The sequence below is a fragment of the Pongo pygmaeus genome, chromosome 7, assembly GCF_028885625.2.
Source record: "Pongo pygmaeus isolate AG05252 chromosome 7, NHGRI_mPonPyg2-v2.0_pri, whole genome shotgun sequence".
In the NCBI taxonomy this organism is placed as follows: domain Eukaryota; kingdom Metazoa; phylum Chordata; class Mammalia; order Primates; family Hominidae; genus Pongo; species Pongo pygmaeus.
Genome location: NC_072380.2, coordinates 129,108,395 through 129,122,893, shown reverse-complemented (window position 1 = coordinate 129,122,893; position 14,499 = coordinate 129,108,395). Strand labels below are relative to the sequence as shown.

General features: G+C 40.8%; 2 long non-coding RNA genes across 2 annotated transcripts in view; both read left to right on the top strand.

The window, feature by feature from the left end:
- The first annotated feature begins 3,840 nt into the window (after positions 1-3,840).
- LOC134739955 (uncharacterized) overlaps positions 3,841-14,499 on the top strand; it is a 194,382-nt gene continuing 183,723 nt past the window's right edge. The window contains exons 1-4 of the long non-coding RNA XR_010127117.1: positions 3,841-3,938; positions 4,329-4,419; positions 5,580-5,659; positions 6,435-6,603. This is a non-coding gene — a long non-coding RNA (uncharacterized LOC134739955). The remainder of the gene's footprint in view (positions 3,939-4,328; positions 4,420-5,579; positions 5,660-6,434; positions 6,604-14,499) is intronic.
- LOC134739956 (uncharacterized) overlaps positions 7,899-14,499 on the top strand; it is a 64,924-nt gene continuing 58,323 nt past the window's right edge. Inside the window, exons 1-3 of the long non-coding RNA XR_010127118.1 lie at positions 7,899-8,266; positions 8,798-8,881; positions 9,054-9,128. This is a non-coding gene — a long non-coding RNA (uncharacterized LOC134739956). The remainder of the gene's footprint in view (positions 8,267-8,797; positions 8,882-9,053; positions 9,129-14,499) is intronic.

Sequence of the window (14,499 nt, the reverse complement as noted above, 5' to 3'; positions counted from 1 at the left end):
CTATTGAGTTCAAGAAATAACTGACATAGATTTCACTTTGTGAAGATACAGTTTGTGGGAGATAGGCTCAGATGTAGGTATTTCACCTTCCTTGTAGGTTAAATTGATTCATATCAATGAACTCAGCCTTTTTCTCTAAATCCATAGAGTCCTGGTGGGATAATATCCCACACACAAAGGTGAGAATTAAGTAAATAATCTTCTCTTGACCATTCTCTCTTCCATCTTCCTCTAGCTCCTTTCAACTTATGACCGCAACAATGAATCTTAAATAAACTGCTTCAAAGTCGTCATAATGAAGTAACTGATAGGATAGTACTGGCAGCCACATCGATGATAATGAACCTGAGGATGAAGGTTTGATTTCTAATATGCTTTAGTTTTGAAGAGAGATAAATTGTTTTGTTAGAAGACTTGGCATCTCTGCTCTTGTCCAGCTGTTTAACAAATGTGAGTCCTTGGTCACCAATGAAGCCAGTCTAGAGGGTGTAGATAGCTGAGTGTGAGCCATAATTACTACTGTGAAAACAACTCAAAGCACATGTCCTACTGACGGGTGTGGGATGGCATGCAGTATACGCACAATGCAGACGTTTGGAGGTATGTTTTCAAGTTGTGCTTTGCAGGAGGTCTTAGCCACACACACACTTTCAGGGTCTTAGAATCCTAGCTTTATGCATGAGTAGAGGGATCCCGTGTGTATTATTAGTAATTCCTTTTTTTTATTGTGCCAGCACTTGGAGGGTGTTCTCAAGATCTGAAGCCCTTGCCTCTGTGCTGGGGCCCTTTTTTGTTTTTGTTTTTTTTGACAGAGTCTTGCTCTGTCGCCAGGCTGGAGTGCAGTGGGGCGATCTTGGCTCACTGCAAATTCCGCCTCCTGGGTTCAAGCCATTCTCCTGCCTCAGCCTCCCGAGTAGCTGGGACTACAGGCGCCAGCCACCACACCTGGCTAATTTTTTGTATTTTTAGTAGAGACGGGGTTTCACCTTGTTAGCCAAGATGGTCTTGATCTCCTGACCTTGTGATCTACCTTCCTCAGCCTCCCAAAGTGCTGGGATTACAGGCTTGAGCCACAGCGCCCAGCTCCTTCTTTTGCTACTTTTATCATAATGCATCTATGTCATATTATTTTTAAAAATTTTTCACTGGGCTGTGAACTCTGGAGGATTGGTGCTGAGACTATCGTGTTCACAGCTATATCAGTAGCACTAAGTACAGTGTTTGACCCGTGGGAGGGGATCAGTGGGGATGTTGTTGAATTAAATTAAATGTCAGTTTGCTTCCCAAGGTAGGGCACACAGGCACTCTGGGTTGAGGCTCTGGTTTTGTTAGGAGGGCACTTCTTTAGTCTTGTGACCTTGATTTACTTCTAGCAACAACCTGCAGACTCATACAGTTTTCAAGGGCCTCCAAGATTCCTGAGAAATGAATCACATTAACCTTCTTGTTTGGGATATCTTCATCAACAATACACAGATATGTAGGCTGCAGAATTCTCAACACCCCAATGTAAAGAGTCACATTACATCTACCTGTGAACTCTCTGCTGTGTCAGTCTATGTGACTGGTTCCTTGTCCTTCAAGGAGAACCAAGACTGGGATTCAGGCACAAAATTAAAGGTGCACCAAAAAACTCCATAAGCAAGATAAATAATACTTTAATGTAATATTCAAAATTAATGCAAGCATTTTACAACTCACAAAATAAAAACTTTTAAATAACGACTGTTTTGGTATTCTTAATTTTCCTTTGCCTCAACAGCACTTCTTTATTGCCTCCCTTGCCTGGTCCTGGAGAAGACACAACCAATGAGAAATTACCTTGGCCATAACTTTCCTGAATTTTACTCCTTTATTTTATTTTAAAAAGTTTCCATATCGGCTGGGGTGGGTGGTAGTATGGAGTTTCAGTAATACTGAAAGGTAAATGCAAAAACATAATCATAAAAAATGGATGAGGTAGTCAAACCTGAAGTGCCTACATTAGAAAAGATTTAGCAGGGAAAATGTTGCATGTTTAATAACTAAATAACGCAAGACTGAAATAAGTAAAATTTAATAACATTCAGAAATACGACTGCAATATTTATTTCTCAGATGAATGTGTATGGCTTCATTTTTATTTGCTTTGTCCTTCATTGGAATTGATTTTTAAAAGGGCTTCTTCTTAAATTGTTCTAGATTTCCTTTAAGCAGCACAAAATGCTGCTATATGCAAAGTTGCTTTAAATGGGAGCAAATGTGTATGAAATCAGCAACTGCTCCAAAGGCGCCATTCTTTCCTACTGGAGGAGCTTTCTTCATTTACATAGGAGCGCATGAAGCCAGAAAAAGGGGAAAATACAAACATGAAATCTTCAAGAGTCTTTTGGAATTGCAGCAGAAAAACACAACGCTTAAGCGCAGATGTCAAGTGCTTTTTGAGTTTCTTGCAGGGAGGCAGCTACAGGGGGAGCGTTACCTCCTGGGGAACGTCCAGTTGCTCTGGCTGGAAAATAAAGTGCTGCCGTTTTGCAGGCTTTTGGATGGGAGAAAGGAGGGAAAAGATTGTGTAATTGCAGAAAAGCATCCTGAAACTTTTTCAGTTTCATTTGTTTCCAAACAGGAAAACAAAGTGCTGAAGAAGCGTTAAAGAGAAGGGGAAGCCTCAGGCATTTTTTTTTTTTTTTCCGATTGAGGCACAGCTGTGGCAATATCACAATATTTCCCTGGTGTTTTCTTTGGATCTCCTTACCTGGTGCCAACCGTACACAACGAAAGTAGAAGAGAGTTGCTTGGTTGGAACAAAATCCCAGTCAAAATGCTGAGTTTTCTCCTGGTCCATTTCTGTAGTACCGGGGGCGTCTGATTTGCTTATACTTGCAAGTGATCCCCCTCTTTCTTAGACCTCCCCACCTCCACATTTTGGAGATACAGGCTGCAGGCAAGCTTGGTCTGTAGAGTCTGAAATGGGGTGGAAGTGGACCCACTACCAGAGACAAACTTTCTGTTTTTTGCTTCCCCAGCTACGGAAATGCAGGTATGAGGAAGTAACCCTTTTAAATTTTTTTTTTTTTTTTCTGGAGGAGTCGTCTCATGGCTGGTTGCACATTAAAAATACCTAGGGAGCTTTTAAAAAACACTGATGCCAAGGTCCCACTTCAGTCCTATTAAATTAAATATCCTAAGGGTGGGAACCGTGTATCCACAAGTTTTTAGAGCTCCCCAGGTGATTATAATATGAAGCCAGGGTTGAGAAGTCCAGACCCAGAGCTCAGGCCCCCTAACAACACTTTTCTCTCCTTAGGGTCGACTCTCCACCCAAACAGCTCGATGATCTCCATCCGAAGCTAAGTCTGCCTTTCAGTTTAATTCAGTTCAATTACATACAATTCAATTTAATAAATATTTATTCAACTGCCTCTCTACCCTTAATTTCTGATTGTGTGTCCCATGAGAGTGGTGAGATCCTATTTTCAAAATAAGAGGGCAGAGATACTTGAATTTATCTCATTTTTTAGAAGGATATTTTTTAAAAAATTACCGTCTTAAACACAGATTGCAAGTTTCTAAAAATTTGTGCACTGGATTCAGATATCATTCTTTTTCTGATGCTCAAAGCTCTAAACAGATAGTTGTTTGTATATGTGTAAGACATCCATCTTTTGATTTGTTCAATTGTTCAGTGCATGTTAATAAATATCACTGAGCTAAGATAACTAAGACAGAGTACTTGGCTTTTGAAGACTGCCCAGAAAAGTAGGAGACATGATATGTGAGTAAGAGATTAAAGTACTGTGAACTGCTGAAGCTAAAAGAGACATGCATAAAAAGGATGTTTCTGATTTATTCAGGGAAGCAATTGTGCAGGGCACAGCACACAGGCTTACAGAGGGCCTGTAGAAGAGTTCTCCGTGGAGTATTTCGGGCAACAGGAGGAGCACATGCAGTTTTCAAAGGTGAGAGTTAAATGTTTTGGTGAAGGCTCACAAGAAACACAGGAAGAGACAGGGAAGAAGTTTGAGGGCTCCCAACTCTCTTTAGACCATTATCTGTTGAGCCAGGGTTTCTAAATCATTTTTGCCTCATGGCTGAGTTTCAAATTCATGAATGTGCAGCTACCTTCGGGCTTGCAGGGAATGAGAGTGCACGCTGAGTGAGGAAGGAATATAGCTGGCCTGCTTTTGGAAAGTGATAGAGAAACCTTTGAGGAGGATTGGATTGACCTGGGATTTCATACATGAGCTGTGGAATCTTGAGCAAGTTACTTAACTTTCCCTTCCTCAACTGTACAATGAAGATACTTCTGCTCAGCTCAAAGAGTTTTTTTGTTTTGTTTTGTTTTTTAGATGAAGGTTCAATGTATTACGTATTGTGTAAAATGCATAACAAACTACCTGAACATAGGAAGTATCCATAAAATGGAGGTCTGCAGCTGAGGTACTGAGTTTTCTGTCTGCAGTTTTCTTTACATTTTATTTGTGTTTATTTGTGTTTCCCTCCATACCTGGCCTTCCCAGGGACCTACCCAAAGACCAGCACACTGGCTGATGGTGAAAAGTGCATGATTTTGAATACACAATATTAAATGTATCTTAGGAAGTAACCAAGCAAATCACCATCAAGGAACAACACACTTCTAGAAAGTTCTCTGATAGACTCATGACATGTCTTTTATCTTGTTTTTTTTTTTAAATTAAACAGAATTTAAATTAAATTAAATTTAACAGAATTAAATTAAATTAAATTTAACAGAATTTAATTGAGCAAAGAATGATTGGCTTGTCAGGCAGCCCCTGAACCAAAATAGGTTTAGAGAGGCTCCCTGTGCTACTGTATGGTCCAAGAAGATTGATGGACAGAAAAAAGAAAGTGACATACAGAAAATACATTGGTTACAGGCTTGGTGTTTTCCTTATTTGAACCTGGTTTGAACAGCTGGCCACCTTTGATTGGCCAAAACTCAGTGACTGGCACAACAGGAGGTTACAGTCTGTTTACACATCCGGTTAGGTAACGGTTCAATATGTGTGGAGAAACTTTAGACTGAACTTGAAATATGTAAGAAGGCAGCTTTAAGCTAAAGTTCATCTAACAACCTACAGGTCCTTCTGTAGTTTACTGTGTCCTTACCTTCAAAATTAAAATCACTGCCCAAATTTCCAGACTTAGTCTTTCTACAGCATCTCAACTGACTTCTCTATGGTTTGCTCATCATTTTTTGATATGGTTTGGCTGTGTCCCCACCCAAATCTCATCTCATTGTAGCTCCGATAATTCCCATGTGTTGTGGGAGAGACCCAGTGGGAAATAATTAATCATGGGAGTGGTTTCCTCCATACTATTCTTGTGGTAGTGAATAAGTCTCACAAGATCTGATGGTTTCATAAGGGGTTTCCCCTTTCGCTTAGCTCTCTCATTCTCTCTTGCCTGCCGCCATGTAACATGTGGCTTTTGTCTTCTGCCATGATTGTGAGGCCTCCCCAGACATGTGGAACTGTGAGTCCATTAAACCTCTCTTCTTTATAAATTACCCAGTCTCGGATATGTCTTTATTAGCCGCGTGAGAAAGGACTAATAACATTCCTTTACTTTTTAAGATGTGGTGAAGACAGCGACGTTTGAGAAGGACCTTGAAGTATGCATGGAATTTCCTTACGGCAGAGAATAGGCATTCCAGGTGGTGAGATTAATATAAATAATGGCATAGAAATATATTTAGAAGCAAAAAATAGTAGAATAGTTGTTTTTTGGGACACAGGTCTGTGTACAGGAAAAATAGAGAAATCTCAAAATTTAGACACAGGCTACAGTTTCTAACTTGAGAATGAAAACACGCACAATTAGTACATCCTATACAATAAGTGACATCTCTTAGCAAACCTGGTTTTAGATTTCTTTTAAAATAATTTGATCTTGTCTTTCGTTCTGTTATTTTTATTTCTCTTTGTGTTTATTTATTTATTCTCTTGTGTGTTATTAAAGACATTTGTGGTGAGGTCTCAATCTTGGCTTGCTGAGAGTTCATCTGCTTCTGATGATTATCTTTATCCACCTAAAGTCACAATCTGTTCTTGGGAGAACATACTTATTTGCACAATAACCAATTGTGATGTGAAAAAGGGAGGATTATAACATTAGTTGGGGCATGAGTGCCTGGCATAGAAGGAGTCCGACAAGGCATGGATCCTGTTTCTGTACATGTGTCCTTAATAATAATGAAGTTTTAGAGGGTAGAGTATGCTAGAAGGGAGCACTATATTAGAAGGGAGCAGAGTTGTTTCTGAATAGCTCATTTTCTGAGGGAGTACATATGATGTCAGCAATTAATTCAGGCCCTAAATTCTGTTTTCCTATAAAAAATCCTATTTTAGTTGTGGTATCTTTGACGCATCTGCTGGCATAAGCAGGATATATGCCACAAATAAAAATTCAAAAATATCTCTTTCTTATAGAACTTGGAAACGGAAATTCTGAGATGGGAAGAAACCTACATATTATCCAGAAGGATCCCCAGGCCCTTTCTGATATGGAGAGCAGTGAAGTCCATGCTAAATCTAGGCACCTCTTGAGTGCAGGTCCTAGAGGAGCTTCCAAAGGGAAGACAACTCCGAAAGGAATCAGGTCAGGATTTATAACTGGGTAATTTCAAGCTGATGTTAAGAGATCTTTCAGTGGCAAGGCCATTTCTGGAAGAAATGTTAGACAATGCCAAAACCTGAATAAGAGTGAAAAACACATTCCCAACCCCAATAATGAGAGTGAGAACTTTAGTAGTAGGATACTGCTAACAGAGTGTAGAAGGTTGACTACCAGGCATCACAAATTGCATTCACAAATCATCATATTCTCTGGTAAACTTTCCCAATTTCACAATTGGGAAATTATTTTGGCAACTTTACCTAACAGAAGGACAAATGGATTCTAATTAGAACCTAGAGGTCTCTTTAAAAAATGGGATAGATTTCGAATGACAGATTATTTGAGCTCAGAGAGACTTGATTGCTTGTTGAGGCAAATGTCTTCATTTTATTGAGGAAATTGATGTCCAGCAATCAATTGATGCCCAGCCTCTGGAAAAATTTTGGTCTTGAGAGGACTTTATCCATGTTATTTTAATGCCCAGCACTCTCTTCATACATAATCCCAAGAGTGTCCTAAAACTTGCTGGGCCAGTCCCAAGGTAGGTGTAAGGAGGAATGGGTATGTTATATGACTGCTGTGGAAAATCTGACATGTCACTATAAACTACTGAGAGGAGCAAGTAGCCAAAAATCACAAAGAGAGTCCAAATAGTGGTGTGGCCAATTCAGTCTAGTTTTCTGGTCAGCTTCAAGATTTGGGGGAACCAAAATAGGAACTTGTTTGGAAATATAGGATGAAGAATCTCCTCAAAATCAGAGCAAGTATACTCTTCCAAGTCAATGCAGTAGGAATGAGGGGAAGGGGCCCAGATGCCCAGGAAATGAGGCTGCCAGAAAGAAAAGTTAGGGAAACAGGTCCCGGGCCAGCCAGCTGCTATGAAAGGCAGGTGGTGATTGTGGTGACTGGTGGTGATGGCAGGAGAACTTTTGAGAAAACGTAAATACCTGAGAAGTTCAGGAAGAAGGGGGCAGAGCCATTTGGGAGTTGGAAGATTATCTGAGGTTATCAGAAGCTTCCTCTGATAATGCTGACAAAGCATTGAAAGCCGCAGCCCTCGGCTCATGCTCCCCGCTGAGATGTGAACTTGAATATGAACTCCCTGGTGGTAAATAAGATATGAACTTGCTGATGGGAGGTGAACCCAGTGATTTCTTACTGATTCCAGGGGAGGAAAAAAATCAGAAATCAGATCACTACATCTCAGAATTTATTTTATAGAGTAACCTAAACAATGTTCATAAATGACTTCTGTTCAGTGGAGGAACACACAATGAGGAAGATTTTTTTCTCTGTTAAATAATGGCACTTTAAAAATTTGCCTCTTAATCTCCATCCTAATAACAGACAGGAAAAAATTATCTTCAGGCATCTATCTATCAAAAAATTTATCAGAGAATATGATGATTGACAGAGCCTCAGCAGAAAATGTTAGAGACAAAGAACCAGAGTTCTGGAACCTTGGCTTAGGAAGATGCTATCTACTTAAATTCTAACCTCTACACAATAGAAGAGAGACTGAGAATTCTAACAGTTGGCGTTATTGGCAACAAAGGGAGGCAGTAGCGTATGAAATGCAACGAGCAAGGAATATAGATAAAAATGAGGGGTAGAAGGTGGTCAATAGGCAGCAGGCACCAAGGAGGTAAAGGGAGACCTGACCTGGCTGAGGCAGCTGCCTCTGCTTCATGCTAAGAGATCACTGAATACTTTATGAAGGCTAATTTTAAGATAAAACATAACTACACTCTGTTGTTTCTCTGAAGTATTTGTTAGTATGATGAAACACACGTACACAGATGATAGTTGATGGATTAATAAATAATAGCTTATTTCTTACAGGCGGTCATTTTTTTTTTTTTTTTTTGAGACGGAGTTTCGCTCTTGTTGCCCAAGCTGGAGTGCAATGGCGCGATCTCGGCTCACCGCAACCTCCGCCTCCTGGGTTCAAGTGATTCTCCTGCCTCAGCCTCCCGAGTAGCTGGGATTACAGGCATGTGCCACCACACCCAGCTAATTTTGTATTTTTAGTAGAGACGGGGTTTCTCCATGTTGGTCAGGGTGGTCTGGAACTCCCAACCTCAGGTGATCCTCCCGCCTCGGCCTCCCAAACTCCTGGGATTACAGGCGTGAGCCACCACGCCCGGCACACAGGGTCATTTTTAAATCCCTTTAGTGAATACTTTCGATTGTCTACATGCAACCCTGCGTTATAAGAACCCCCCGGGCAAAGGCCTGTTAGGAACATCTTTGGAAACAGGTGGGTCTGACTTGTCCTCGTCATCCAGATGCACCTTCCCACTGTGGGCTGACTGAGTAAGCTGCCCTCTTACTGAAGATGAGCTTGAAAAAGATCAAGGACATGAAAAAAAAAAAACCAAAAAAAAAAAAACCCCAAAAAAAACCTTGCAATTACACTCTTCTACCACTAGATGCTATACACGTATAAGCAAGATAAAAGTCCTCCGCCATTTCTTTTCCTCATCAGTGACCTCAGTGATGACTGGGTAAGTTAACATATCCAGAATTCAATTACAAATGTTACTAGGAAAGATAAGCAAATGTGAAAATGGAGAACTGTCAGTACTGATTAAGATAATAACTCTAATAACAAATTTATTGAACACGTATTGTTTAAGACAGGGGTCATTAAACTACTGCCGGTGGGACAAATCCAGCTCACCACCTGTTTTTGTAAATAAAGTTTTATTGGAACACAGCCACACTCATTTGTCTGTGGCTGATTTTGCTCTACAGTGACAGAGGTGAGTAGTTAAGACACAGACTGTATAAAGTGCAAAACTGAAATTATTTTTATCTGGTCCTTTATAAAAAAAAGTTTTCCGATGCCTGGTCTAGGCATATAGGCCATACTAACTCAATTAATTCTCACAACTTTATGGCTATGGGTATGTATTATTATTATTTGTTTTACAGATAAAGAAATTGATTAAGAACGCATGATACATTCTGGCACATACATTAAATGACTATTGTAGACATGTATGACAAGTGCTGTAACTATTGATATAGGACATGTTTGATACTCTTGGGCTTGTGTAACCAAGATGAATGAAAGCTGGCTTCCAAGTAGGTTGTAGGGGACCCAGAAAAATGAAATTAAAATTATTCAAGGCCAGGCTGGCTTTCTGTATAATCCACAGGTAGAAATGTGGCTGGGATGGAGCAGCTGCCTGTAAACCCTTCCACCTAAAGTGACACATTCAGAATAAAATATCAGCAATTATTTTGACACACGAATTCATAAAACTGAGGATGGAAACTTTTTAAATTGTGATTGAAACATCAGCAGTCAGGTGGAGGACACAGAGAAGGCAGTCAAAGGAAGGCTTCTTTTCAGTGTCTTGGTTTTCCCCAATTGAAGGGGGCTTTTGCTCCTCCAATGTTAGAGCCTGGGTATACCTGGACCCTTAGAATATCTCCTGGGAAGGCAGAAGTTCAGTGTGGGATTGGGGAGTGGTAGTATTACGATTTAGACTACTTAAGGATATCTTTAGGGATGTCCTCATCATTTTAAGGGATATCTTTCCCCATAGCTTATAATGAGCAGTGTCATACTAGGATTGTCCTTGTCAACCGCTCATTCCACACTTGTGATTGCTGGTCTTTTTTTTTCTTCTTCTTTTTTTTACCGAAGGGTTTGGGTAACTAATTGCCTCGGAGTCATACATTGTGAGGAGGAGAGGGGAGAATCAGAAACAGGGTCTAGTCAGCCAGCTTAATCCTTTATCCCATATAATGAGATGGAGCCATATTGCCTAGGCCTTCCGAGAGTTTTCCTCATAGACACTTTTCCTGGATCCTATTCCCTCTTTCTTTCTCTCAGGGTGACTCTCCTGCTAAATTCTTCCGCGTTTTGATGCCCCCTTTCCCTGGGACATTCCGCCATCCATACACAGTAAAGCAGATCTGGTAGATTGTACCTTGCACTCAGTCCTCATTGACTCTACAATAGAGGAGGTGCCAGTGTTTGATGTCTCCCTGAGGTGAGGCAGGTAGCGTAGGTAGGGGTCAGGGTGAGCAGGCAGGAAAAAGAAACTCTGGGGCCTTGAAGAGTGGGTGGGTGGGTATTCCTTTCCAGGGGCTCCGGTTCCTTTTTTTTTTTTTTGAGTCTGAGTCTCACTCTGTCGCCCAGGCTGGAGTGCAGTGGCTCACTGCAACCTCCGCCTCCCGGGTTCAAGCGATTCTCCTGCCTCAGCCTCCTGAGTAGCTGGGATTACAGGAGTGCACCACCACGCCCAGCTAATTTTGTATGTTTAGTAGAGATGGAGTTTCACCATGTTAGCCAGGCTGATCTCGAACTCCTGACCTCTGGTGATCCGCCTGCCTCGACCTCCCAAAGTGTTGGAATTATAGGCGTGAGCCACCGTGCCCGGCCTCCAGTTCCTTCTTAAAGAATGTGAAATAAACCAAGCTTCCTGTAATCATATATATTTTCTTTTTCTAAAAATCATCCTATCTGGTGTTACATGAAAAATGTATATTCTTCCTAATAACATAGCTTGAAACTTTTTCTTGGCCAGGGGGACTGGAGGAGGGGTAGTTAAAATAATAATTCCAGCCCCTTCATACCAATGAAGCGTTTGTCCTGAGTTTCATTAGAGAATGAACGTCCTGATATCAGGTGAACACATTCACAGCAGTGATATTTTAGGAAAACGTATCTGGAACTAAGTATAGGATGAATTAGAGAGGAAAGATATAAAATAGAGAAAAAAATAGAGGTGAGTGCAAAGGTATTGCATATTTTTTTCTTTCACTAAACCCCCCATGTGAAATGATCAAATTTTAAATCTCATTGCTATTACCACAGCTGTAGTTGGAAATAGCTGACCATGAATCAATCATTGCAACATAATTGTAACCAGAAATAGGAAATGTTTCATAAAAAGTCTATTTGTATCACTTCTGACTACGTGGCTATGTATTGCTGTGCCCAGTTTGGAATGTTCTACAAATGTGGCATAATGAAAAAAAAATCATCAGAAAAGTAGATTCTGTGTTTGCCTCATTCATAATCTTTTTCTGATTGAGAAGTAGCTTATTTAATAAATATTATTTCTTTTTCTTCTTGCCATCTTCACATCTGTATCTGAGGTGATTCCCTTTACTACTGCCCCTGCTGCCCTTCCTTTTCTCCTTCTCCCTCCACTTTCTGCCCCTCCCCCTCTCTCACTCCTCCTCCTCCTCCTTTCTATACCTTCCCTTCCCCCTCCTCTCTCCTCCTCCTGCTTCTTCTATTAAATGAGAGCCAGCTAATAAGAAACAGCCAAGTTGGAGTTATCAAAGCAGGTTTTCTTCAATTCTTCTTTCTTTATTCCGCCCCTGGTACTTGGTAGATATGTTTAACCAGAAGGGCTTGCTCTCAAAATCTCTGTGTTATTGGGTGGAGAAATGAGGGCTGAAGTCCATCTCTGGTTACGTCAAGTGGTGTCAAATTTGGCCTGCTCTTCTCACTTCCTGTTGACTCCAAGAGAAAGGCTGCAGTTGGCGTCTCACAGTAAAAAACATGAAGCTCTGAGACCAGTCTGAATTACTAATCACTACATGTCCTGTTCAATCTAACCACTTTCCAAGCGATTAAATAAACCAGCCAGGTCGGTGACTCAGCTTCCGAGGGGAGAGCCAGCACTCCCGGCTGATCCACACATCCCTGGTTTCAATTCCCAAGGTTTGATCCAGGGCTGTTGAGGCAGGATGATTTCCCCCTTGGAACTTGTCCCTCCTTGGACAGAAAGATGGACATGGATGATGAAGTGTATAGTCTAGTGGAGAAGGGCCACCTCACCATGAGTCTTTTGAGGGAAAGGATTGCAAAAATGTCATCTTTCATCAGTTAGTGTCACTCTTTGGAACCAGTCACAAGTAGCTGGGTGTGGTGGGGTGAAGCTGTCTGAAGTTTGAAAGGAGAAAATATATTGAGTAGGAAACATTAACTTTTTCCTTTTTTGGCTTAACTGTCAGTAGATACAGTATTCCCTTGTTTATTTCAGTAACTACAGAAGGTTCTTGAAGGAGATGTCACAATTTTAGAGTAGTCTCTTTGCCCGTCTTTCTAAGTGACTGGCTGAACTTTGCTGCTTTCCCTAAGCTCAATGTCCAGTTACCATGAACAAGGCAGCATGTAGTCAGTGGTGCTGAGTGTCGGGGCCACATGGGAATGTAATTCCAGGAACTCCCAGTTTCATATGCAAATTAGATTAAGCTGCACTGCAGCCAGGGCTCCCAGGGCAAATAATTCCCATTACCACCTCTTTTCTTACATTATCTCTTGTGGGAATAAAGAAATCACTTTCAATTTATTTCAGCTACTGCCTTGTTTTTAAAAAGTACATTCTGGGCCGGGCGCAGTGGCTCATGCCTGTAATCTCAGCACTTTGGGAGGCAGAGGTGGGTGGATCACCTGAGGTCAGGAGTTTGAGACCAGCATGGCCAACATGATAAAAACCCGTCTCTAGTAAAAATACAAAAAATTAACTGGGCGTGGTGGCATGCACCTGGAATCCCAGCTACTCGGGAGGCTGAGGCAGGAGAATCGCTTGAACCCAGGAGGCAGAGGTTGCAGTGAGCCGAGATTGTGCCATTGTGCTCCAGCCTGGGCAACAAGAATGAAACTCTGTCTCAAAAAAAAAAAAAAAAAAAAAAAAAAGGAAAGGGAAAAAGTACATTATATGCCTCAGTTTGTCTACTTGGCTTAAGAAAACTCCGTACCAAGTAACCTTTTAAATTCTTAAAAAGAGAGATTTTGAGATCCTTAAGAAGAACATACTGTATGGAATTCAAAGTCCTATGCTCTCAGAAAAAAGTAGAGTCTTTTGAATGGCTGATGCCACCACATCCTTCAGGCGGTTTTCATACTTGTCATGAAACTTTTAGTCATTTCTTGTATTCCCTTTGTTTTGATTAGCTAATACATGATAACTTGACAACACTGAAATGTGAAAGCTTGAGGAAGTGGAGTGACAGGGAGGGAAGAAGCCCTTCAGCCAGCAATTCTTTCTTTTTATTTTATTTTTAAAAGCATGAATATTTCTTTAGCATGGGGACTGAAGGTGAACTTGAAGAACTTGTATCTCTGAACATTGCCATTGCAGTGTTATCTGAAAAGAATGTGTGAGCTCCTGCACACCAGATAGCAAACGTGCAAATCACTCCTTTCCCAGGACGCTTGAGTGCTGCTGCTTCATCCACGCAGATGTGCTGTGGGCCTTGCAGATAGCATCTGTTTGTTCTATTTATGGGGGAAAAAGGCATGTATTTGTGAGCTCAGCATGAGCACAACTTTCCTTTTGGATCTTTTATTTCAGTATTTTTTTTTGTGTAAATTTTGCATTTGGAACCAAAAATTTTTAGAACAGTTATTCTAGATGCCATCTAATTCCCTCTCCTGTTCATTCCTTACCCACTCCCCTGCCTCCAAATTTCAGAGTTAAAATGAAGCGTGGAGAGACGAAGTGACTCGCACAAGAATATATATTTTTCATTCTTGTTTTCATTCATCACTTATTGATCTGTTTAGCTATTAACTATTTATTGATTGAGGACCTACTATGTTCCAGGCCCTGAGCAAAAAGCACCACTGTTCCTGCCCTCATGTGTTGTATAGTTTACAAGGGGAAATACACATTAATAAAAAGAATTACACAAATATGCAACTGCATCTGTGACAATTACTACATGTTGCTCTAAGAGCTTAACATAGGCACATTTGAGCTGGTCAGAGAGGTCACAGAAAATTTCCTTGAGGAAATGATGCTTAAGTGGTGATCTGAAGAATGAATAAGAACTCACAAGGCATAAGAGTGAAGTGAGCAGGAAAGAGCTAAGACTGAGAGGTGAGTCAGAGCTACACACCGT